The sequence below is a fragment of the Vulpes vulpes genome, chromosome 5, assembly GCF_048418805.1.
Source record: "Vulpes vulpes isolate BD-2025 chromosome 5, VulVul3, whole genome shotgun sequence".
NCBI lineage: Eukaryota > Metazoa > Chordata > Mammalia > Carnivora > Canidae > Vulpes > Vulpes vulpes.
In genome coordinates, this window is record NC_132784.1 from 128,402,908 (window position 1) to 128,429,867 (window position 26,960).

General features: G+C 49.8%; 1 protein-coding gene and 1 long non-coding RNA gene across 51 annotated transcripts in view; one reads left to right on the forward strand and one right to left on the reverse strand.

The window, feature by feature from the left end:
- Positions 1–16,753, reverse strand: part of NRCAM (neuronal cell adhesion molecule) — a 274,938-nt gene extending 258,185 nt beyond the window's left edge. For 28 of the 50 annotated variants that reach the window (XM_072760020.1, XM_072760013.1, XM_072760016.1 and 25 more), the window contains exon 1: positions 16,606–16,742. The gene's annotated coding sequence lies outside the window, so the exon portion shown is untranslated. Of the gene's footprint in view, positions 1–16,605 lie in introns of all 50 variants that reach the window. The other 22 variants (XM_072760017.1, XM_072759997.1, XM_072760002.1 and 19 more) reach the window with 1 other exon arrangement.
- Positions 16,754–16,798: 45 nt separating this feature from the next.
- On the forward strand, positions 16,799–24,945 carry LOC140599108 (uncharacterized). The gene is made up of 2 exons (XR_012001848.1): positions 16,799–16,940; positions 17,350–24,945. It is a non-coding gene; the product is annotated as an uncharacterized lncRNA (long non-coding RNA).
- Positions 24,946–26,960: the final 2,015 nt, after the last annotated feature.

The following is a 26,960-nucleotide window of genomic DNA, read 5'->3' on the forward strand; positions in this document are numbered from 1 at the left end:
GGCTCAGGTCATATCTCAAGGTTGTGAAATCAAGCCCCAAGATGGGCTCTGCATTCAGCACAGAGTCTGCTTGAGATTCTCTTTCCCTCACCCTCTGCCCCTTCCCTTCAATAAATAAATAAATAAATAAATAAATAAATAAATAAATAAATAATTCTTTAAAAACTCTTCAACAAATCAATAAGAAGATAAATGACTCAACTGAAAAAAAATAGCAAGACACTTATACATTTCACTAAAGACGTATCAATAGCTAATAAGCATATGAGGGGATGTTCAATATTATTAATTATTAGGGAAATGCAAGTAAAAAGACAGTGAAATACCTCTACACACCCTCTAGAATGGCCATAACCAAAAAAAGACAGGCAAGGACATCAAGAAACTGGAACTCTCATACATCGCTAATGAGAAAGTAAAATGATATAGCCATTCTGGAAAAGAATTCAGCAGGATCTTAACAAGCTAAACATAAATATACCTTACAACCCAGCATTCACTCCTAAGTATGTACTCAAAAGAGATGAAAACATAATTAAGACTACATGCTAATGCCCACAGTAGCATCATTTGTAATCATCCTAAATTAGAAATGATCCAAATGTCCATCACTGCTGAAGCCATAAACACAATGTGCTATCTCCATCCAACGGAATACCACCAAACATGCTACCACAAGGACTAACCTCAAAAACATTATACTAAATAAAATAAGCCACACACAAAAGGTCCCATATTGTATGATTCCATTAATGTGAAATGTCCAGGGGCACCTGGGTGGCTCAGTGGTTGAGTGTCTGCCTTTGGCCCAGGGCGTGATCCCAGGGCCCTGGGATCGAGTCCCACATCGGGCTCCCTGCAGGAAGCCTGCTTCTCCCTTGGCCTGTGTCTGTGCCCCACTCTGTGTGTCTCTCATGAATAAATAAATAAAATCTTTTTTAAAAAATATGTAATGTCCGGAAAAGGCAAATTCATGGAGAAAGAAGGCAGATCACTGGTTGGCTTGGAGTAGAAGAATGGTCTCACAGAAGGCCTCAAAGGACATTTTGAGGGAAAGATGAAAACGTTCAAAACGAGACTGTGGTAACAGTTGCCGTATGAGCTTCCTATGCTACGCAACAAGTTACCATGAACCCAGAGGCTTACTACCCACTTGCTGATGATCTCACAGTTTCTCCCAGGTCAGCAGTCGAGTATGGCTGGACTGAGTTTATCAAAGCACGGGTCAGCCTGCTTTCTCATCTGGAGCCTGGGGTCCTTTCCAGGCGCCTTCAGGTTTTGGCAGAACCAGGTCCTTGTGCTTGAAGGACTCCCGCTACCCTTTTCCGTAAGTCATTCACAACATGGAAGGAAGTTTACTCAAGGACAATGGGGGAGCATCTCCTAACTGTCGCTTTTGAATGGCTTATGCCTGATTAGGTCAGGCGAGCCAGCATGATCTCCCCCTCCAGAAACTCAGAATCGACTGGCTTGGGACCTTCACCTTCACCATATGATGTACCTGATGACAGGGATACCATTCCATCATAGTCACAGGTCCCACTCACATTTAAGGGAGGGTATTACACAGGATATGTATCCAGGAGAAAGAATCTTAGAGGCAATCTTAGAGATCTGCTTTTCAAAAATGTGCAATTTACAAATTTATTTTTTTTTAAATCACTGAATTAGGGAGGCCAATGGGTGGCTCAGCGGTTGAGCGTCTACCTTTGGCTTAGGGCATGATCCCGGGGTTCTGGGATCGAGTCCCCCATCGGGCTCCCTGCGAGGAGCCTGCTTCTCCCTCTTTCTGTGTCTCTGCCTCTCTCTCTGTGTCTTCCATAAATAAATAAAAAATAAAATCTTAAAAAAAATCACTGAATTATATACTTTCCACGGGCAGACTTTACGATGTGTGTTCCACCTCAATACAGATATAAAAATAAAATGTCACGGAAAACAAAAAGTTGTACATAGTACCACAATTCCATTTTTCATTTGGGCTACATTTTTTTTTTAATTAAGTGACCTAAGCCTCTCTTTTCTAGGAAATGATTCAACAGAAAAATTTTTCCTAATGTATTGACCAGGCTCTTTGTAATTTGTTACACCAATTAACTCACAGCAACCACTTCGCACAAACACACAGTCAACTTTTCCCTAGTTGGGTTTTATTCCTCTGTCAGCTTTGTTAGCGATGAATAGAGGCTCACTTAAATTCAAAGACTTCGGATTTCCAAAGAGAGAGTAGGGTTACCTCCCCACAAGAGTTTCCACTCTCTGATTTCTCCACCAGGGAGTGGCTCCATTTTCAGTTTCCCTCAAAAAAAATACAAGCAACAATGTTTAGTCACATGAAGCTTCCATTTTGCCAGCTTCATACTTCCTAAAATTTCATTCACCCAAAGGCCAGGAACTGTGAGTTCTGGAGCTCTTTATGGTGTCCTGGGAACAACTTTGAAGTCTGGCCACTCATGGAATTTCGTGTGTGAACTGCTGCCTAAAACTAAATGTTTCCTAACTTTGGTCTATTCCGAGAACCTTTTGCCTTTACATAAAGCCTTGCTGTGTAAAAAACACAGCAAGCCTGTGTAATTCTACTTCGGGTGCTATCTTGCCACCATGATGCATTGCAAACTCCCTAAGGGGATGCCCAACCATGTCAACTGGATGGTTATCTTGCAGGTTTGTTGTTCTCAAGTAGAAACTTAACTGTTACCATGGAAATAAAACACAAAAGGAGCTGTCCATACTGGAAAATAAAAACTGCTTAGAACTCTCTTTCAAAAGTTTTATATCAAATGTGGAAGAAACTAGGGGCGCCCGGGGGGCTCAGTCGGTTAAGGGTCCAACTTTTGATTTCGGCTCAGGTCATGATCTCCTGGGTCATGAGATCAAACCCCATGTTGGGCTCAACAGTCAGCAGGAAGTCTGCTTGCAGATTCTCTTCCTTTGGCCCTCTCCCTCACTCGCACATGCGTACACACGTGCATGCCCCCTCTCAAATAATCTTTAAAAAAAAAAAAGAGTGGAAGAAACTCATAATCTGTATTTGCTAAAATAAAAATCTTTCTTGGGAATATGCCAGTTATCATTCTATACAACACATGTGTAAGCAAATTTTTAAAAGTAATAATTTACATATATATTTTTTAGTTAGAGTACTTTTTCTTTGGGAATCCTATTGATGAAAATGGCCACAGTGTCGGGTCACTTGGAGAATCTTCAAAACTTCATTCAATTATTCAGGATGCTGGAATGTGCTATAGATCTATCTACCTTACACTAAACAGCATCTTCAAGACGGGACCAATGCTCTTGCCTACGTATCATTTCTAAGAGAAACAAAAATCTCTCTTAGAAGTCTGGGTCATAATCTGACACTCACAGCGTATGGAAACTAAAGTTCCATTTCTTGTCATTTCTCGCAGAAGGATAACATAGCAGCTCATGGGGGTCAAGACTAAGGGGTAGGGGCCAGACCTTGGGTTAGAATCCCAGTTGTGCAACCCAACAGCGGCTCTATTTTGACCCATTCCTTAAACTCCATCAGCCTCGGTTTCCTTGCCTACAAAATGGGCATAATAACATAAAGTAGGGGTTTGGCAAATATGACCCACAGGCCAAATCTGGGCACTATCTATTTTGTAAAGAAAGTTTTATGAAGACATGGAAATGTCCATTCATTTATATTGCCTATGACTGAGGAGGGATGAAGTGACCCACAAATACAAGCAACAATGTTTACAAGCACAAAGTTTCAAATATTTATTCCCTGGTCCTTTACCCCCCCCCCAAAAAAAAAAAGAAGAAGAAGTGCTAGCCTCTGACATAAAGGGTGGCGGTGAAGATCAAATGAGGTAATTCACGGAAGGTGCTCCATGCAGTCAACCAACCAGTAAATGCTGTGAATTATTCACTTAGGAAAGCCGTAAGCTCATCGTGATCTCATTTCCCAAAATTCCGGGAGGCCTCTTCCTATGTTACCACCTCAGCACGAGCCTGCCCAGGAAGTGGGGGCTCAGGGTCGGTGGGCTCGGCCCCTTGCGGGGCCGGGGGTGGCTGAGGCGGTGCAGGGACAGGCCGTGCTGTGCAGCTGTCAGAGCGGGGCAGGGGGCCTGCCGGGCCACAGGCAGCAGCTGCCACGACTCATCCATCTCAAGTAACTGATCCTCCCCCCGCCCGTCCTTGATGCACGATCTCTTGGTCACAGGTGTGTGACACGTGCAGATTCATCACCGGCCCCGCTCCTAACCGCGTGGGGGACACGAGAGGACGGGCGGGTGGGACGGGGACCCGAGCCCCTTTCCGTTGTCTGCCGCGGTCTGGAGCCGGAAACTGTTCAGCGTGAGGCGGCTGTACTGATCGGGGCTCCGTGTGCCAAATAATGAAACGCATCTAAAGCCGGTCCTTTGTCCTGGGCCTGGCGCTGCGAGCTCACTGAGCAGCACGTCTGCAAATCGACTCTGCTCAACGCCTCCTGCTACAGTGGGTCCCTCAAACCTTTCAAACAACCTTCACAAAGCTGTCTTTTAAGGCAAATATTTAAAACATCTGAAGAGGGACACCTGGGTGGCTCAGCGGTTGAGTGCCTCCCTTCGGCCCAGGGCGTGATCCTGGAGTCCCGAGATCGAGTCCTGAATTGGGCTCCCTGCAAGGAGCCTGCTTCTCCCTCTCCCTCTGCCTATGTCTCTGCCTCTTTCTCTGTGTCTCTCATTAACAAATAAATAAAGTATTTTTAAAAAAATAAAACATCTAAAAAAATAAAAAAATAATAATAATAAAACATCTAAAGAGTTGGGACGCCCAGATGGTTGAGTGTCTGCCTTCGGCCCAGGGCGTGATCCCAGGGTCCTGGAATCGAGTCCCACGTCGGGCTCCCCGCAGGGAGCCTGCTTCTCCCTCTGCCTGTGTCTCTGCCTTTCTCTCTCATGAATAAATAAATAAAATCTTACAGTGTAGACCTTACTATTGCATTCTTTTTTAAAAATTTTATTTATTCATGAGAGACACAGAGAGAGAGAGACAGAGGCAGAGACACAGGCAGAGGGAGAAGCAGGCTCCATGTAGGGAGCCCGACATGGGACTCGATCCCGGGTCTCCAGGACCAGGCCTGGGCTGAAGGCGGCACTAAACCACTGAGTCACCTGGGCCGCCCCCACACACACATCTTCCTTATCCACTCATCCACTTAGGTGGCTTCCATACCATGGCTACTGTGACTAATGCTGCAGTGAACACAGGAGTGCAGATATATCTTCGAGATGCTGTTTTCATAATTTCATGCCTGGATTCTGTACGGTGATCATCTGCTTCCTGGTTTTAAATTAGGCACTTGAGCGGGCAGGTGAAATCATCCAATCCAGAAAAAGTACCTTTTGTAAAACTTCAGCCACAGAGCATTAAATGACATCTTTGTGACCAAAAAGAGGGGGCTGCTGGCTCATAGGGCAGTTCTATTTCTAATGTTTTCAGCAACTTGCATACTGTGTTCCACAGGGCTGCGTAGCTACTATCTTGAAGTACCTACCTCTCCTCTGATGCACGAAGGAACAGAATTAAAACAGTGATCCACACACGGACCTGCTCACAAGCTTCGTGGCACGTGTTTCTCTGTATCCGACCTCTGAGCATATGCCCTGTGTGAGCTGGATGAGTTTAATATATTAAAATGGTTTCATGCTTTATTGGCTCGTGGGGCTGCTAGTTAGTCATGGCTGACACAGAAGATTACTGACTGTCCTCTTGAAAATTATGAATAGGCTATGGCTTCAAATAAAACACAATTAGATTTCAAAAGACTATTAATGACACTGAAATACGACTGGAAAAAAAGTGTTACCGGATTTACATCCTTTTTCTTTTTCTTTCTTTTTTTTTTTTTTTTTTAATCACATTGGCTCAATCTGACTTATGCATATACACCCGTCGTTGAAGGTTAGGCACGGGGTTTGTGTTTCTGGAACATGGTCCCACCGTGCAGCATTGAAAAGGGTATTAATCTCTCAGATTGCACGGTGAGACTCTGATCTCTTCAGAATCAAGCAGATGCAGTTATTGATAAGGATGCCTGATACGTCCTGCTTTTTGAAGCAAATCTGAGAGAATGTCATGGAATATCACGGCAGCTGCATTCTCCCTAAAGAACGGACACCGATGCCATCCTTCTCTCAGTACTTTCATTTTTTTAAAAGATTCTATGTATTTGTTTGACAGACAGCGACAGGGAGGGAGCACAAGCAGGAGGAGCAGCAGAGGCAGAGGGAGAAGTAGGCCCCCCCGCTGAGCTGGGAGCCCGAGGCGGGACTTGATCCCAGGACCCGGGATCACGACCTGAGCCAAAGGCAGATGCTGAACTGACCGGGCCACCCAGATGCCCCAGGATGTTCATATTTATCTGGATCTTTCACCTCTTGTGAGGTAGCGCTGGGTGGTGAAAAAGTTTGTGGTTTGGGCTGCATTTCCTAAAGGGTAAAAAGTGTGCAAACAAGTTTTCCCAGGCTGAGGCTCCTCAGTGCGGGCAGAGCAGCGGCTACTTCTCCGTTTGAAATGAGCAATGCGTGTCACATGGAATGTTCCTCTGCGGTTCTCTGCAGCCCGCTGGGCCGCCCTGACCCCACCTACGCAGAGCCCGCCGGCCCCTTCCTCGCACCCGTGGCCCGGAGTTAGGAGGGAGGCCGCGGCCGGGGCCCTCCGGGCGGGCAGCGAGGAGAGGGCGGCTGCCGTCTACGCAGCTGCCCCTAGTGCTCCGGATCCACTCCGCCCACCAGCCTTCTCACCAGCCCCCCGGGGCCCGTGCACCTCACTTCTGATTTCTTCAAATCCGGGCCCCAGGCAGCAACCTTGGGAAGTGCCTAAGTCAATCAGCGAGGCCGCCCAGAGGCCTCCGGAGGGAGGTGACAAAGCGCCGGCTTCAGACCCGAAGGGAAAGGAGAGGGATCCCTGGGTGGCTCAGTGGTTTGGTGCCTGCCTTCAGCCCAGGGCATAATCCTGGGGACCCAGGATCGAGTCCCACATCGGGTTTCCTGCATGGAGCCTGCTTCTCCTCTGCCTGTGTCTCTCCCTCTCTCCCTCTCTCTCTCTGAATGAATAAATAAAAATCTTAAAAAAAAAAAAAAAAGAAAGAAAAGAAAGGAGAGGGCCCGTGCAAATCTGGAATCCTCTGCAGCGCGAGCAAAGGTAGAAAATTACAGAGCAACTCCTCGGGGTCACGGGGATGTCATCTCGGGCTTTACAGCAGCAATTTTAAAAAATGGTACCTTCTGGATTGAGTGATTGCACCTGCCCGCTCGAAGGCCCGATTTAGAACCAGGAAGCCGATGACAGTCATACGGGACCCAGGCACGGAATTATGAAGGTTTCATTTCCCACGGTCTAGACTTGGTCTGTATCCTCAACCCACAGTGCAGACAAAACTCCCGATGTTCTCCCACGGGAGATCCACTTGACATTCTGCAGTATCCACGTCCCCGGTCGGTCGTTCCCGCATCCAGTCACTGTCGTACCCGGGCCGGCTCGCGTGTGTACCACCACGCACACCCAGAGATGCAGCGCGGGCTCCTCGTGGAACACACGGGCATGGGTTTCCACGCTGGGAAGCTGGGCAAAGCTGCCAGATTCTACCGAGAGCAAGGCCGAAACTGCCTTTCTCACCTGGATGACTATTCTGTTCTGTTTTGCTTTCTGGTGAGAGACTTGGCCTCTCAATGCTATCTGCAGCGACTATCAGGTACTTTCGTACAATTGAGGTTCTTCTCTTCCATCTACCACCTGTCCACCTCTTTGCAGATTTTTATTTAGCCTTATTTGATGGGGTTTCGCTTGGTGTCAATGACGCTGTGCTCTGCCGGTGGACAGAACAACCCGCCTACTCTGATAGCCCCGACGAGCTGTCCTGAACTTTGCTACGTTACATGCATCATATAAACCTTGTGCCAAGGGAAGGATCCTGTTTAACACGCATAACCGTTCCAAATGTGTTGGGCAACTTCACATTTTCATAGACCTAGGCTTCTCAAGCTGGGGCCATCTGTATATAGGGGAACAAAGTTGCCGGAGCCATGAGACGATCTAAGAATTTTACTGGGATGCTAGTTTTGACTCTGGGTCAATTCTTTTCAGCGTATATGTATGATCATATTTCATTTTTGCAGAGTGATTTATAAGTTATTTCTATTTCATGATGTCAAGTGACTTCAAGGACCTGAAGTACCACAAGAAAGTCTCTTTAAAAAAAAAAAAATTTTTAAAGTCTCTTTAAAGTACTTCATATTGGGGGCACCTGGGTGGCTCAGTCGGTTAAGCGCCTGCCTTCAGCTCAGGTCATGATCTCAGGGTCCTGGGCTCCAGCCTCGCGTTGTCCACTGTCAGGCCCCCTGCTCAGCAGGGCGTCTGCTTTCTTCCTCTCCTTCTGCCCCTCCCCCCTCAGATAAATAAATACAATCTTTAAAAAAAAAGTAAAGTATTTCATATTGGATGCTACGACATGGAGACTATTCTCCATTGGCCAAGAAGTCATCGTCAACATATTTATCCTCGTCCCTTTCTCTTTCTTGCAGATTTGAAGTTATTACCTTTACAGTGGTGGTCTTTGCTGTCACCTCATCCTTTAAAGTCTCCCTGGCTCCTTGGGCCATAGGACACTTCTCCTGGATGTCACAGTCCTCATTACCCACCTGAGCCTTGCCACCATCTGAATCCCTCACCCTTCCTGATCTCTGCTCTTTCAGCCCCAGTCCCAGTAAACAAATCCGACCCTGACCTCACTGACTCCCTGCTGCCTAATGGGTCCCCTCCTGCTCCTGGGACAGCAATCAACCCTTGATATATTTTACCTTCCACTCTAATTGGACATCAAGATAACTATTACTAGAAACATACAGCCATGGAGTTTTTTAAACCCTCTTCCGACTATTAAAAGGCAAGTTACCTTAAAATTTGTGAGACATATGAAGCATTATCACGATTTACATGAAACACAAAATGTAATACAAAATAAATTATTATAATCAATTCTGAAGCAAATTTGCTTTTGCTTATATCACAGTGTTAATTACCTCTAAATATCTCCTACTGTTTATATTGTTGCCAGGTCAATGTCATTTCTCTCCAAGTAGAAATATGTGAATGTATTAAATGCGTCTACAACATGGCTTTGAGCCATCATGCTACCAACATGAGAGCAAAAAACCATGGCATCGAGTCATTCAAATGGTCAAACCCACCAAAGCACGATTTTTCCAGTTACGCTTTCAGGGAACACCGGGAGGCATTTGAAAGTACCCCAAATTATTTTCTATTTCACTGCCCTCTCCGGTAGGGCCACCCCATAGCTGTTTTATCACTCCGGTCATACACACAGCCAACTCCTCTTTCTGGAACATTGTACATCGGCCGCTGCCTCCCCAACTGAATGGGGAAAACACGCGCCCCACGAAAAACTCCAGTGGCAAACCTAGGGGCCCCCTGCCCAGGAAGCTGCCCTCAGCTTCGCAGATCCACTCCGATGGGCCACTGCTTTCTCCATTCATCAGTGGGGGACCACTGATGAGTCTGTGCCTTGGGCGGCCTGATGCTGTCACAGACCCCAACACCCTGTGGTCAACACCCGCACCCGCGATGAGGTTCTATGCGGGAAGCAGGCTGAGCACTCCTGCCTTATCCCAGGAGATCCTGGATGGGGGGAAGCAGCCAGAAGAGACCATTGGCAATGCAATGAGGGGGGCCCCAGGTGCACGTGAGCCTACTACTCCAGACCCGGGACGGGGGGCATGGATTCACACGGGCCTGCATCTTCGTGGGGCGGCCGCATGGCCTCCGGTTTGCAAACTTTGGCCCGCGTGGGCCGGGCTCCGCGGATGCGCCCCCAGCCCTGCGCTGCTGCAGCACCATCTGTCGCCGCAGCCTCCCCAGACTCAAAAATCTCAATTCCAACTCCGCCACTCGGCACTCGAGCTGAAGCTATAATTCAAATTTTGCCATGAAGCTTGAATTCCTTTTCACTGCTCTTCAACTCTGACCCAGCTTCTCCCCACCCTCCTCCCCTGAAAAGGGCCAAGACAACAGCCCAGCAAGTGGGGCAGGCAAAACAGGCCTCCTTTGTTCACTTTTGTCCTCTTAGCTCTCTATTGAGGTGAGGGAGTGAAAGGCCGCACAGGCTTTGGAAGGCAGCCGCGCTCGCCTGCAAGCCATCCTTGCTCAGAGACCACAAAAACTCTGGGACGAAACTCTCTGCACTGTCGTCCACTTTCACCTTCCGGCCTAAGGGACCTAAGGGACGGAGAGGGGGGTTTTCTCCGTGCACCTTGCCTTGCAGAGGGCGGGCCAACTGCGTGGAGCCGGAGCCCGCGGTGTGGGCCAAGTCTGTGTGCCGCACATCTCCGCCACTTAAAGGTCAAGGTCACCGGAGAGTGGCATGAAATTGCTTTAAAGTTGAAATTTGGAGAAAAAAGATCACTACACACTGAACACATATACTGAATTTTTTGAATGCTCTCAGCCCACTTGAGAAAGATAAATCGAATTCATTGCATATTACACAGTGGAAGACCTCCTACAGGATTCCCTCGCATTGCCTTGGGAATATGCTTTTCTGGTTACAGTGGGTTTGGAACCAACACACATGCACATCATGAAAATTTACATATACCTACGAGTATATATATATATATATATATATATATATATAAACATAAATATTTATATATATATAAAAATATTTATATATATAAGTAAATATATATATATATATTTATCATTATGTGTATATATAGAGAGAGAAATTATTCTTTCCAGCCCTGGCACCATTTCAAAGGACTTCAGATATCTACAAATGTCACATGAAACTAATAATATTAGTTTCTAATACGAAAAACTAATAAAATGTTGTACGTCAATTATAGGTCAACTAAAAAAAGAATTTTAGAAAGGAGCCTTTCATTCTACCATTTTCATTCTGGTGTGAGCTACACAATGCTTGAATACACCGCAAAGCAAATCAGAGACCACACAAGACTAGATTTATTTGTCATTCCTGTTTTAAAACCACATAAGCCACTTGGACGGTATGTGCAGCGGTTGAGCATTGGTATTTGTAGATTTGTTCCCTCTACCACTGTCATTTCTCATGGTCACAAGTTTTTTAGTCACTTGGGGGAAACTCTCTATCAGACTCCTAAAAACTACCTTTTTCTAATTTGAAATTCTAATCCTGTAGGCCAGTAAAATAGGTCAATTAAGTTGACACCACGTCTTTTTTATTAGCTCAGCTAAGCAATTATAATTGGGTAGTGGGGGTTTATACTGTCATCTCTGAAGCTTCAATGGTAGGGAGAAACGCTCGATGCAGACCTGCCCTCTACAACCCCAGCGCCTTCCTAAATAGGATATGCCTGTCTGTCTCCAGATAGGAGGTAAATCTGCTCCTGAGCTGGGTTAAGATGCTCAGGTTATCTTTTTCAGTAAAATAAAATCATACTAATATTTAATCTATCCTCAGAGCAAAATCACTTCACACAACTGCACTATAGACATATATGCTCTATTTCAAGAAAAGAAAACCAACATGAATGTCTGTCACCAGTGCTGGCTCATCCTGGCCTATGACACGCCTGCTCTGTAGCATCCATATCATGCTCTGCACAGTTTGAGATCAATGAGTCCTTATTAAAAACCACACATCTCCTTGTTAATGAAAATTAAACCAGTAAGTTAGAAATTTTTGTGATTACTTGTTCATAATACAGAGTATGTGAATTTGTGACTTTAAAGAGTGACAGCTGTCAGTCTTTATACCCATTGGGACGGCTAGTGTCAAGGGAACATAAAATAAGTGCCGGTGAAGATGTGGAGAGACTGGAGCCCTGGACACTCTTGGGAATGTAACCGGCACACCTGCTATGGAAAAAAGGATGGTGCTGCCTCAGAAAATTACAACCATTACCTTCCGGTCCAGAAATCCCACTTCTGGGTATGTACCCAAGAGGGTTGGAAGCAGTAACTCAAAAGGCTGCTTGTATACCCATGTTCATAGCAGCATTATTTACAGTAGCCGAAAACTGGAAACCGCCCAACAGATGAATTTTTTTTAAATGTCGTATTACATGCGATGCAATATTATTCAGCTTTAAAAAGGAAGTTCTGACACATGGACAAGCCTTGAAAACATTATGCTAAGTGAAATAACCCAGTCACAAAAAAAGGACAGCTACCGTGTGATGATCCCACTCATAGGAGCTCCTGAGGGTGGTCAAATTCACAGAGAAGAAAAGAGAATGATCCTTGCCAGGGGTTGGGAGGAGAAGGAATGGGGAGTTATTGTTTAATGGGTATAGAGTTTCAGTTTGGGAAGATGAGAAAAGTTCTGGAGATGGGCAGTGGTGATGGTTGCATAATATTTTGAAGCATTTAATGCCACCGTATAGTTAAAAATGGCTAGAAGGATAAATTTTATGGTATATACGTTATCACAATAAAAAAGTAACTTAACCAAAACAGGACATTTTCTTTTCTTTTTTTTTTTTTTTTTTTTTAGGATTTTATTTGTTTGGAGAGAGAGCACAAGCAGGGGGAGCAGTAGAGGGGGAGGGAGAAGCAGACGCCCCACAGAGCAGGGAGCCTGACACAGGGCTCAGTCCTGGGACCCTGAGATCATGACCTGAGCCAAAGGCAGATGCTTAACCAACTAAACCACCCAGGTGCCCCCGAAAAGATCACATTTTCTATAAATATGGCATTTGCTCCCCCATTTAAAGACAACTTGGAAAATATTGAAAAATTGATGGTTGCTACAACCAGAGGCAGGGCCATTCCAATATTTTCCTCATAGGGCCCTGTCCTTCACATTTTGAGAGGAAAAACAAACATTCACCATTTCATTCTGGCACATTTTCCTATACTTAGAAACTTCAGACTTGATGACAAGAAAGATTTTAAAACTAACGGGGCTTCTCATTTGCCTGGTGGATGAAGGGGTGAGTAAAATAAGCCACTGGATTCTGGGCCCTAGCATCCTTAGATGTCCTCTGTCCTGACCTGGCCAAGAGGTTCAGGGTTCCTTCAGGTGGAGAAGCATGAAACATAAAAGGGAAAATACATCTAAATGTATCCAGCAGTTTTTAATCATTTTCAAATCACTTCCTCTTCACCAATCACCCCAGCACCTGAAGGCTGACCTAATGCAGTCTTTGGAAGCAAACACACAAAACTTTCTAGAGAAGAATACTATGGAGCTCTATAGTCTAGAAATTTGTTTTCTGTCACCATACTTCTCAGATGGAAACCGTTCTTTGGAAATGGGGGTGCGACTCTGAAGGCTGCTGATAAAGGCAGCAAATCAGGGCTGGTATGGATTGAACTGCGAACCCCAAAATTCATACATCATGGACCTAACCCCCAATGTGACTATATTTGGAGATAAGGCTTTGGGGGAGGTGGTAATTAAGGTTCAACGAGGTAATAAGGATGGGGTCCTTATCCAACAGGATCAGTGGCCTTCCAAGAAGAGGAAGCGAGAGATCTCGGTTCACACCTGCCAGGAAAAGCATGTATGAGCACACGGTGACAAGGTGGCCATCTGCAAGCCAGGAAGACCAGCCTTGCTAGGGTCTAACCCCACTGACACCCTGATCTCAGAATTCCAGACTCCAGAACTTAAAGAAAGTAAAGCCACCCAGTCTATGGCATCTTCTTATGGCAGCCCAAGCTGACTAAAACAAAATCCTTGTGATCTCCTGGTGAGAATCTCAGGAAAACAGCCGGGGTGTCTCAGCGCTTACCCTTAAGGGAGGGAGTAATGACTGGTAGGAGCCACAAGAGGGCTTTCACAGATGTTCGGAATGTTCTGTTCCCTGATTCGGGCACTAGTTAGATCAGCGCGTTGGGTGTGAGCAAGTTCATCAAGCTGTACATTAATGACATGTGAAAAAAAGAGTCTGTGTGCACAAGTACGCGGCACAGATGATCAAGTTAGAGTTAATCTTCCTGAAGGCAGGAACTCCATTTGCTCACCCTCCATCTCCACTGCCTAGAACAGTAGGTTACACATTCAGTAAATATTTATGAATCTCTCTCTCTACCAGAAAAGCTTCCCATGGGGTTCCCCTAAAAGCTCCTTCGTAGATACACAATATAATGTCTGCGTATTCTATTTATATTAAGCCGATTACACAAGGAAAATTACATGTACATGAGAACATTATTTGTTTTGGTTTTGGTTTTGTTTTTGTTTTGGAAAGAGAGAGCAAGCAGGTGGCGGGGCAGAGGGAGAGAGAGAATCTCAAGCAGACTCCCCCCTGAGCAGGAGCAGAGCCTGATGCAGGGCTTGATCTCACAACCCTGAGATCATAACCTGAGCAGACACCAAGAGTCTGATGCTCAACTGACTGAGCCACGCAGATGCCTGGGGAGCCCCTGAAATGATTCTTAAGGAAGTTTTCTGCAGCCCAGGCATACACCTTCTCAGTACCCTCACGCTTCTGAAGCGCTTATACCCCCGGCTATCCCTGTCATGGTCACATCAGCCTCACAGGACGTGCCATTTCCAAAGACGACTTGCTTCTCATTTACCGTCACTGCTGCAGTAACAAAATGATGTCATGTCGGGGTACTGGCCTGCATCAGTGCCCTGCATTCGGCAGCTGGGTGACCTCGCTGAGCCCCACGGTACTCATTTTGAACCTGAAGCATTTGGATACAGTGCTCCCTTACGGCTCTAAAATTCCTGGATGATGTGAAATGTTTTGCAACTTTCCTGTAATAAAGTACAAAGCAGGTTGAAAGAAGTGACCATGAGTCAGGAGGATTAAGCGCGCACAATGAATTCACTTTTGCAGTTGGCCAATTACCATCATTCTAAAAGCTATTCCAGGAACTGCTGATTGCACTTTAGGTCAAACTCTTGTTTCTACTAGTTAATAAGGAGAATCTCTGTAAACGCGCCACGCAGTCCTATATGCAGGATATGGAATGCTTCCCTATTATTTTATACTAGGATCCCGTTCAAATTCAGTATCCAATTTGAGGAGTAAATCTTCTGCAGTCAAAATAGTCTACAAAGGAGATTCAGGACTGGGGAGCCTACTAGAAACGCCTGCCAAATGGAAACGTTGGCCTTTTCTTTAAAAAGAAAAAGAAAAAAAAGTCTTCTCAAAAATCGTGATGTGCCAGGAACCTCTCAGTCTCTGCAATCACAGGGGAGACCGGTCACTAAGAACAGGCCGGTGCCTGCGAGTGGGCTCACGGCGGGGCCACGCTCAAGCCAGCGGGAATAAAAGGACGCGCAAGGGGACTGGAGAGGCAAACAGGGCGAGGAAAGGCCCTTCCACAGTACAACCCACTGATGTACGCGCTGCCTGCTCCCGGGAGGTCTGCAGGGGCCACAGTCCAACGGGCTTATAAGGCCCCTCGTCGCTTGGTGGTTTTAGGCTTCCCCTAAACTAATGGGATAAGCCACCAGAAGGCCCCATTTCCACGGTCCTGGTCCTGGACAGTAAAGCTGGGGCGGGGGGGGGGGGGGGACGCAGAATCCGACCCTCGCTCCGCCACGCCCTGGCCCTGCGGCCTTGGGACAGTTGCGGGACCCTGGGGTCTCCGTCTCCTGATGCTGAGCCCGGGGCCACGCGTCCTGCAATCACGGAGGGCAGGTGCGCGCGGGGCGGAGGGCCAGGCCCTTGGGTCTCGGGCGGCCTCCTGCTCCCTCTCGGCGCCTCCCCAAGTCTCCCCGCTCCTGGGCTACTGCAGCCGCATTTCCACCGCGCGCCCCGGCCTGGGGGGGGACACCCGCGGCTCCCAAGGACCGGGGCCCCGAGAGGAGGCGCCCAGCCCCGCGCTACCCCGGCCGGGCAGGAGGCGGGGGGGGGGCCGCGGGGCTGCTGCGCGGGGCGGCCCGGGCGTGCGGGGCGGCGGCCACGCGGAGGGCACGGCCCGGCCGGGTCCGCGGGTCCCCGCGGGGGGTCGCGAGCGCCCGGGGACGGCCCTGGCGGCGCCCCCTTGGCCGGGAGGCGGGAGGCGGGAGGCGGGAGGCGGCGCTCGGGGCGACGCGGATGCTCCGGGGGCCTGCGCGGGCCGGGGGCGGCGGGACCCGGGGACCGCACCTGTGGGGCCCGCGCGGCCCCGGGAGCGCCCCCCCGGCTGCCCTCCGGCCGCTCCGCCGCCCCCGCCCCGAGCTCTCCCCGGCGGCGGCGCAGGTCGCCCCGGCCCCGAGCGTCCGCGGCCGCCGCAGGTGTGAGCGCCGCCGAACAAAGCCGCGCCCGGGACCCCGCCGCGCCCGCCCGCACCTGCGCTCCCGCCGGCCCGAGCCGGGCGTGACCCCGCGGCCCTGCGCGCGCCCGGGAGCCCGGACCCCCACGGCTCCCCCCGGGAGCGCGGCACGGAAGTTGGCCGCAGGCCCCCGGGACCGGGGCCGCCGCAGCTCCGCGAGCGCGTCCAGGCCTGGGCGGGGAAGGCAGCGGGCGCCGGGGCTCGCCCTGCGGCAGGGACGGCGGCGCGGAGCTGCCAGCCGGGGGGGGTGGGGACAGACCCCGGGACCCCGAGACCCCGAGACCCCGAGCGCCCCGCGCCCCGAGCTCCCCGAGCTCCCCGAGACCCCGCGCCCCCCGCGCCCCCGCCGGCGCGCCCCGGGCTACTCACGTCCTCGCCGCCGCGCCCGTCCCCGAGCGAGCCGCGCCTCCCGCCGGCCGCGGTCCCCTGCGTCTGAGGCTCCGGCTGCGGCGCGCGCCCCCGCAGCCCCCGCAGCCCCCGCCCCGCGCCCGCCCCGCGCCCGCCCCGCGCCCGCCCCGCGCCCGCCCCGCTCCCGCTCCGCTCGCCGCGGCCGCCTCCCCGCCCCGCTCTCCGCCCGGCGTCCCCCCGCCCTTCCCGGGCTGGCCCGGCCCCTCCCGGCCCTGCGGCGGCGGCGGCGGCGGCGAATGGGCTCGGGCCGCGGGCGCCTGGACCCGGGGTGGCCCGGACCCTGGAGCGGCGGGGAGGTGCGCGCGGGCGGGGCCGGGGTCGGGGCGGGGGCCGGGGCGGGGGCCGGGGCGGGGGCCGGGGCGGGGGCCGGGGCGGGGGCTGCGGGCCCGGCTGCAAAAGATGCGCCAGCGCTCGGGAGGCTATCGGGGCGGCTCTCGTGCGTTTAGGTTTCTGGCCGAGGTCTCTGGCCTTTCCGTTGTTGTTTTTTTTCTTTTAAAGCATCTAATTTCTTCGCAACTCGCGGTTGGATGGGTGAGACTAGTGCAGGGCTGGGGGCCGCGCGGTGCTCTTGTTCCCTCCGTATTTATTAATTGTGCAGCCCCAGGCACTCAGGCGGGTGCGCACCCTCCGCGCGGCGGGGGGGGGGGGCGGGGGCTGGGGGCTCCGGTCCCAGAACGGGACCAGTTCGAATCTGCTGCCTTTCAGGGCTGGGAGCATCCCGGAGAAGTACTCGCAAGGCGGAAAGGGACTTGGGCTTGGCACGCGCGGAGCATCTCGGCGCACGCGCCACCCCCCCCCCCCCCCCGCGGGACCGAGGTGGGCGCGCGGCCTCCCTCCCAGAGCTGCTCCCTCCCAGCCGCCCGCCGCGGTCCCCTCCCCGCGGCCCCCCCCACCCCCCGCCCGGCCTCGGCTCCGCGTGTCGCTCAAGAGAGCAGTCGCGGAGCCCGCCGGTCCCCTCCTCCCCCACGCCCAGGAGCCCCGCCCCCTCCCGCACCCCGGGCTCCAGGCACGGGGGCGGCCTTCCAGGCCCTGCCCCCTCCTCCGCGGGGCTCAAACTTCAGTTTGCACTTGCCACTTCGCCCCCCAGGTGAGCAGCCTTCTTTTCTTTCTCCCGCTGCCACCCTCTGCTCCTCCCGTCACCAGGTGTGCTGGTCACCAGGTGTGCTCCGCCACCCAGAACCTCCTTTCCTGCAACGGTATTCTCAGCTCTGGCCACTGTGTCTTTGCTCAGTCCCATCCCTCGTCTGACCCTGGTCCTAATCCCACCACCTGGGTACTTCTCACTTACCAGTGAATTGTCCAAATTTCCTTAGGAATGACCTTTTTTAAAAAAAAAAAAAATGTGACTTTATGATACTCTCACTTAAAAAGTTTGGCCTGGTTCTCTGTTGCCTATAAAATGAATTCAAGATCTGGCAAGCTCCTTCACCACCTGCCCCTCCCTTACATCTCCATCCCGCAATGAGAATTGTCAAGGGACACCTGGGTGGCTCAGGTTAAGCATCTGCCTTCAGCTCAGGGCAGTGATCCTGGAGTCCCAAGATTGAGTCCCACATCAGGCTCCGTCTTTGCCTCTGGGTGTCTCTCATGAATAAATAAAATCTTTTGAGAGAGAGAGAGAGAGAGAGAATTGCCAAAACACTTAGCCTCTGCACATGAGATTCCTCCTATCTAGAATATTCTTCTATCTTCAACTGGAAAACTCTTGTTCATCCTTCCAAGCCTTTGCTCAGCTGTTACTTCCTCTGAAGCTTCTCCTGTTTTCCCGTAATAGTACCTGTCACATTGTTCTGCTTGCACGTGGGACTGCACGAAATTTCACTTGAGGACAATTTGCCATTTATCATTGTGTGACCCTGATTCCTACCAACACAAATGGAGCCACAGGGAATCATCGTAAGCCAACTCTCACTGCCTCCTCATTCCCACCCGTGCACAGGACTTCCACGCCCCTCAAGCCCCCTCCGACCTCAGTAATTTTACGCTGAGAGCCCTGGGGTTTCCTGCGTGTCCCTCTGCCATGTGCCCTCATGCCCCAAGGGTGCCCCTTCACCAGGGCCACTCTGGGACCGCCTTCCTGCTCACGTTCCTTTCCAAGGTGACATCAGGCGGGGGAATGGTGCCCTGCCCTCTCCGGTTCTTGCCCTGGTTTTGGGTAGCCGTTTGTCCCGTGGCCACTGAAGCGGGACTGTCCGTGTCCCCTATCGGGAAGCAACAACCGTGGAGTCATTCCTTTCCTTCTGCGGAGGCCCTGTGCCCACAGCAGGCTGGGACAGGCACAGGGCAGTGCCCGTGAGGGGCCGGTGGGCCCTGGGGCCTTCCACACGGCCTGGAACGGCCTGGAATGGCCTGGAAGGCGGGGGTGCTCAGGGGTTCTTGAAGGAATGCGACAAGGAGGAGTCTCTAGCAAGTGATGACCTCTCCAGCTGTGCTGTCCCTTCTCTCTACAGGTGGAGGAGCAGCACCAAAGACACAGTGACTATATGGGTCGGTTTAAATTTTTTTTATTATTATTATTTATGATAGTCACACACACACACACAGAGAGAGAGAGAGAGAGAAGCAGAGACACAAGCAGGCAGAGGGAGAAGCAGGCTCCATGCACCGGGAGCCCGACGTGGGACTCGACGTGGGACTCGATCCCGGGTCTCCAGGATCGCGCCCTGGGCCAAAGGCAGGCGCCAAACCGCTGCGCCACCCGGGGATCCCCTATAAGGGTCGGTTTAAAGCACCGCAGCGTCTGGCGCCTCCGGGTCCGCAGCAGATCGTAGCCTGAAAAGCAGCGGTTGGATCAGTCTGCAAAGGAGCACATCCTAGTAATAAAAAGATCAACGAAGAAGAGAACAGGCCTGGGGGAAATGGGAACAGGGACACAACAGCAAAAATTAGATACGCAAAATTACTGTATAGTTGAGGGTTTGTTTTATTCTTTTTGAGAGCGAGAGCGAGAGCATGTGGGGGGTGCGCAGGGAGAGGGGGGATCTCAAGCAGGCTCCACGCTCATGCAGAGCCTGACCCGGGGCTCGATCTCAGCACCCTGACACCCTGACCGGAGCCGAAATCTAGAGTCGGCCGCGTGACCCACTGAGCAGAGCCACCCAGGCCCCCAGATTGGTGCACAGTTTTGGGGGGCAGCGGATTCGCAGCTCTGCGGCCTTCCAGCGCCGGCACCGGGCTCCGGTGGGGAGGCGAGGGGCGGGCGGCGGGCGGCAGGAGGGCAGGAGGGCAGGAGGCTGCTGTGCGCGAGGCCTCGGGACGCGCCCCCCGCCCCCCGCAGCTGCCCGGACGCCGCGTTCCGGGGCGTGCACGGCGCACCCCCGGCCCCCCAGCCCCCAGCACCCCTGCCCCCCGGCCCCCACCCCCAGCCTACCCCCGCACCCCTGCCCGCCCCGGCCTCCCCAGCGCCCTCCCCGACCTCCTCGCACCCCCCCGCCCCGCGGCCTCCCCCTGACCTCCCGACCTCCCGGCCTCCCTGGCCTCCCCGGCCCCCGCCCCCAGCCTCCTCGGCACCCCCCGGCACATCCGCAACCCCCTCCGGCACCCCCAGCCCCCCGCCCCCCCAGCATCCTCGGCTCCCCCCGACCTCCCTCCGGCCCCCCCGACCTCCCCCGGCACCCCTGCCCCCCCGGCCTCCCCCCGCTGCCCGACCCTACCCAAAGCAGCATCCGAGCATCGGCTCGCGGATCCCAGGCCCCCCGCGGCCCTCCCGTCCCCTCCTGAGCCGAGGGGGCCGCGGGGCCGGTGGCGGGCTGGGGCGCAGCCGCGCGCTCCGGTCCCAGGGCCCCGTCGCACCCCGCGGTGGGCGGCCCTCGGGGACCGCGCTGAAGGCTCCCCGCGCCCGGCCGGCCGCCCCTCTGCCGTGGCTCTGCCTCCCTCTACGTCTCTCATGAGTAAATTAAAACACACACACAATCTTTAAGAAGGAGGATGTATTGATCCGTGAGAGGCAGAGAGGAGAGCCACAGGCAGAGGGAGAAGCAGGCCCCCTGTGGGGGTCCCCACGCGGACCCGATCCCGGAACCCCGGGGTCACGCCCTGGGCCCTAGGCAGAGGCTCAACCGCTGAGCCCCCAGGCGCCCCCATCACTGATAAGCTGGTTTAAGTGCATTTCAGGACTCAAGTCGCATCCGCCTGCACAAATCATGTCTATTTTCTGGATGCAGAGGAGCAAGTGGATCAGATGTTAGTTGTTGTAGATGCCCGTGTGGTCTGGGCAAAGAAGCCAGTGTGGAAAACACGAGATGACGGTGAAGCCTGTTCAGGGTTAACCCCCACGGTCCGGCATCCCAGAGGCTCTCTTAGCTCCTACCACCAAGGGGGGGGGGGGGGGTAGCCCTCCACTGTGCCCACCTGGAGCTGCCCCTTCCTCTTCTTGGAGGCCAGCCCCAGCCCCAGCTGGGCCACACCTCGTGCAGCCCCATAAGGGGTGATTATTACCCCCCAGGGACAATAATAGGACGCGCAATAATTATATGATACATAACTAATAACAGGATGTGCAGTTTCACGCATCGCCCACCCAGTAAGCTGGAGAAAGTCTCCACTGATGCAAAGCACCAATGGCTCTCACGCCATCCCTCACCATCTGCCACACAACCACAGAATTCTGTGTGCCTGCCTGGTGCCACTTGGGCACGTGCCGAACAGAAACCAGAGACTTGCCACCCAGTCGTTGCCCGGTACTTAGCAACACAGTCCCCTATACCTATCTAAAGAACGTAGGGCTCTAGCAATTGGAGGAAAATGTGACCTTACTGGTTGCCATATGTGGATTCCTTCTCTGGAAGCTTGTGAGTCACTAGGACCTTCTGCTTGGCTCAACCCGCCCCCATGGTTGGAGAACCAACTTGGAAAGAGGAGGAACATTTTCAGTGATAATAAGTGTGTTCCTCGGAGCCAACTTCTCCATCTGTTCACACCATTTCTATCTATAAGAATGTACATAGGTTCGGAGTCTGAGTGGATGTCAGACTAGCCAAGGTCACTGTGCGATCAGCCATTGCAGATGGGGTCACTGGGGACAGCACTTGTTGCTCTGGAAAATGTAGATGCTGAGAAACACTCTTGGTATGTGCACTTCATTGCTGGCTTAAGAGGGGACAGATGACAGGGACCCTCGAGATGAATTCACTGCAGAGAAAGGAAAGGAAATGTCTTCAGAAACGATCCTCTGGGGTCTAAATAAATGGTTGAGGCAAAGGTATTCTTATTTGGTGTTTCACTGAATCTTTTTCAAGAAGGAATAAAGGTGTTGGGTGAATGGACACGTCGTATGTCCATTTATATTGTCTTTTAAGCCTTGATTTAAATTTTACCTTACGGTCTTCCAATCTTTTTAAATGCTGGGTATCCATAGGACACAAGCTTGTTCAGTACCACCCTGCCCTGGTCCTCGTGCTTTGGAAGGCCCTGCTCCGGCCACCAGAGCCTCCGTCACCCCCTCCTACTCCCTGACCATATCTGGGTGCCCGGGATCCCTCAGTCTCATCAGGACCTGCGAGGGTCTCCTCCTCATGCTCCTAACAGAGGACTGCCCCCCTGGTGAGCAAAACTGCAGGCCTGAAGAGCGTGCATCTTAAAAGCTCTCATCACATGGAAAAAAAACCTGTAACTGTGTGGTGACAGATGTTCACTAGGCCTCGTGTGGTGACCATTTCACAATACATAGAGATATTGAGTCATTATATTGTACACCTGAAACTAGTATATGTCAATTATGTCTCAATGGAAAAAAGTAACCATGAAGGGACAGATGTGTTAACCTTATTGTGGCAATGATTTCACAATAGGGAACATGTAGCAAAACATCTCATTGTACACCGTAAACAGACACAATGTTATATGCCCATATATCTTCATAAAGCTGGAAAACAGGAACAGAAACAAAAGAACTGGAAGTCTGACAAGTGGCTGATGCAGTGATGTGAATAGAACAGGGTCACACGGATTGGGGTGTTCAGCTAGGTCGGCTTGAGGCCCTCTATGACTAAGCTAGGGATGGACCATGGCCTGGGGCCTGGGGCTGTTCTCACCACCACATCCTGACACAGAACTACGAGAACTCTAAGTTCAGATGTGGATGTCAAGCAAGATCTCTGTGAAGGTATCTTTGTCAAGACAGGAAGATAAACATACCTTAAAACTCTTAAATATTTACACATGTGTTATGTGGATCTGCAACTGTATTCTTTCCCCAAACACCCCTCTCCCATTTATTAGGGAAGATCCTAAAAGAACTGATTGCTGCTGTAATGGATTCACCGATGCGTTAAAACATATTGTTAGAGTAATAAGGTTACTTCTGGATTTAAGTGATTTTGGTTTAGTAATAGTTCATACTTAAAAGGATCTAATCAGGGCAGCCCGGGTGGCTCAGCGGTTTAGCGCCACCTGCAGCCCAGGGTGTGATCCTGGTGTCCCGGGATCGAGTCCCACATCAGGCTCCTTGCATGGAGCCTGCTTCTCCCTCTGCCTGTGTCTCTGCCTCTCTCTATCTCTCATGAATAAATAAAATCTTAAAAAAAATAAATAAAAGGATCTAATCATAATTTTTTTTCTTGGTTGGGGAAAGAAGAGAGGCGGGATTGTTGGTACAATAAAATTTTCTCGAATTGACTAATTTGACATGGGTACAAAAAGATCCTTCCTACTGTTCTTCCTGAGCTTGAAAAACATACTGGGTTTTCATGCAAAACCTACATATAAATGTGTTTTTGCCTTTCAATGCTTTGCTTATTCAGTTGGTTCATTGTCCAGGACTGTTGGTTTCTTTTCGTTGTTGTTTTATTCTTGTTGTTTTATTTGAGCTGTCTGCATTTACCATGAGACATTTCTCCAAAGAAGACATACAGATGGCCAACAGACATATTACTTAACCATCAGGGAAATGCAAATCAAAACTACAATGAGATATGACCTCACACCTGTCAGGATGGCTAAAATGAAAACACAAGAAACAACAGGTGTTCAAAAGGGTGGGGAGAAAGGGGAATGCTCTTGCACTGTTGGGAAGGCAAACTGGTGCAACCACTGTGGAAAACAGTCGGGGGGGTTCCTCAAGAAGCTAAAAATCAAACTATCCAGTAATCCCCTTACTGGGTATTTACCCAAAGAATAGAAAAACACGAATTCAAAGGGATACATGTACCCCTATGTTTACAGCTGCAGTATGTACAATAGCCAGGATATGGAAGCAGACCCAGGGCCTATCGGCTGAGGAACCAATAAAGAAGACGTGGTATGTGGAATGTGGTATATGGATGTGACAATGGAATATTACTCATCCACAAAAAAGAATGAAATCTTACCATTTGCAACAACATGGTTGGAGCTAGACTATAATACAAAGCAAAATAAGTCAGAGAAAGACAAATGCCATATGATTTCACTCATATGTGGAATTTAAGAAACTAAACAAGTGAGCAAAGGGGAAAAATAGAGAAAGACAAACCAAACAACCAGCTCTTAACTATAGAGAATAAAACACATGGTTACCAGAGGGGAGTTGGGTGGGGTGATGGGTGAAATAGGGAAGGGGATTAATTAAAATTATTAATTAAACTTACCTTGCGGAGCACTAATATGTGGAACTGAATCGTTATATTGCACATGTGAAACTAATATAACACTATATGTTAACTACTCTGGAATTAAAATTTTTAAAAATGTGAGTCAATGAAAAAAAAAAAAAACAACCTTGGACTCTTTTCTCATTTTTCTTCTCCTTCCTTCTCTACTGTCATGCCCTAGATCAGGCAATGGTACCCGGTGGGCCTGGCTTGGCCTTTGCACTGAATCTTGGAGCTAAGGCAGCTAATGTTCTTATTCCAAAGCCCAGGGATAGCGTGACCCATGAATGTGTGCGGAGGTTAGAGGTGTCTCTGCATTCTGGCAAACTTTGAAAGATGCTCCAGAAATAGAATGCACCAGAGCCATCTGACCCTACACCCCGGGAGGCATACATCAGCGCAACAGACTATGTGCTTGCCTAAAGAACTCCTGGACATTCAGCCCTTTAGTGATTATCTTTGGAAATGCACGGTGTTTTGAAATTCAAAAACCTAAAGGCAGAAACAAAAAAACCCACAAATGCTGCATACTTTGATATACTTTTGCTCATCATTGCATGCTTCTGTGTAAACTGGTGAAAATTCTATGTGATACAGAAGGTATTTCTGATTAAAAAGTAGTATGATTGAGGCTTGTTTTAAATGTCCAGATAGTTTTTTGTCAAGTAAGACAAGCGTTCAATGTCACGGATGCCATTTTGGATGAATTAAATAAATAAATCCTCAATAACCAGGTGATTTTCCATTGTTATTCTCATCTTAACAGGTGACGACACTGAGTCTTGGAAGAGTTAATAACTTCCTGAAGGATCATGTATTTGAACTTGCTTACATTGTGCCAAAGTCTCAGTTATTTCTACCACAGTATTAATAAAGATATTAATTATATAAAATTAAATATACATATATATCAGAAATTAACTATTTTCCATATAATAGAAATTACACATTTTATACAGATAAAATGCGTAACAGAACATATGCATTACCTATATAAAAACAGAAATTACACACACACACACACACACACACACACACACACACACACAAGCATATACTAGCTCAGGAATCCAGTTCCAAAAGAGAGGTCCCAATGGGAAATGCTGCATTTCTTCACAGCTCCCCAGGTTCATTTCACAGTAACTATGAAATATAATTTGCTAAGTATCTTAAAGTATCTTTTTAGGCATAAATAAAACATGTAGTATCCATAGTTTTCATGCGTGTTATTTTATTTTTTTAAAGATTTATTTATTTATTTGAGAGAGTGTGCATGAGTGGGAGGGGCAAAGGGAGGAGAGAGAGAATCTCAAGCAGAGTCCACGCTGGGCATGGAGCCCAACGGATGGCTTGATCTCATGACCGTTAAGATCATAACTTGAGCTGAAACCCAGAACTGGATGCTGACCCAACTGTGCTACCCAGGTGTCCGTGTTGTGGTTTTATTTTAAAATCAATTTCAGGGGCAGCCCCGGTGGCGCAGCAGTTTGGCGCCGCCTGCAGCCTGGGGTGTGATCCTGGGGACCCTGGATTGAGTCCCGCGTGGGGCTCCCTGCATGGAGCCTGCTTCTCCCTCTGCCTGTGCCTCTGCCCCCCTCTCTCTGTGTCTCTATGAATAAATAAATAAAATCTTTGAAAAAATAAAATCAATTTCAGGAAAATGTTTAAAATCATTTGGAAGCAAATAATAGGGAATGTATTAATTCATGAGCAATAAGAGCATTTATGTCCTTGATTTTTATCTCCCAAGTATGATACCAAGTATAAGAGCATTAATGTGTTTAGGCATGCAACATATGCTACAACTTAACAGAATAATAAAAAGAGGTCCTATCCAGTGATTCCACTATTCTTCCAAGCGTTGGAGGAGAAGAGTGTTGCACAACTTAGATAAGACATTGTTTGAGAAACACACACTTTGATGTTAGTGGTATATATTTCAAGAAAAAAAATCAATTTAATGAAATTTCGCTCAGTACCTTAATTTCCCAGAACACAAATATAATAGCAATTACCAATTAGGCATCTGCTATATTGCAGCCACTTTGACTTAGATTACTCTTAGTGCACAACGTTCCTCATTTTTTAGGTGAAGAACCTGTCAGGGAGGTTAAGGAGCTTGGCTAAGGCCTCACTTGGAACCTATTCAAGTTTCAATAAAGACCTTCATCTTGGGACCCCGTGTGGCTCAGTTGGTTAAGCTTCGAATTCTTGATCCTGGCTCAGACTTGATCTCAGGGTCGTGAGTTCAGCCCCATATTGTATGTGAATCCTCATACAAACATATACACACACATAAATACAATACCTTCATCTTTTTTTTTTTTAATGATAGTCACACACACACAGAGAGAGAGAGAGAGAGAGGCAGAGACACAGGCAGAGGGAGAAGCAGGCTCCATGCCCCGGGATCCCGACGTGGGATTCGATCCCGGGTCTCCAGGATCGCGCCCTGGGCCAAAGGCAGGCGCTAAACCGCTGAGCCACCCAGGGATCCCCACAATACCTTCATCTTAACACTAAATCTATTACCTCCCATGGGCTAAGACCAGGAACTTTGGAGAAACTAGATGGAAATCTTGACAACGCTGTACCAATCCTGTTCCGTTGGTGTACCTCCAAAGTGTGTAGGATATCACTCACTATATTATTTTTCTGGCATCCAGATCTTCCTAGAATCTTCTAGGACAAATTCCTTAATATACTGAAATCTCATCAAGAGTTAAAGGGACACCTGGATGGCTCAGT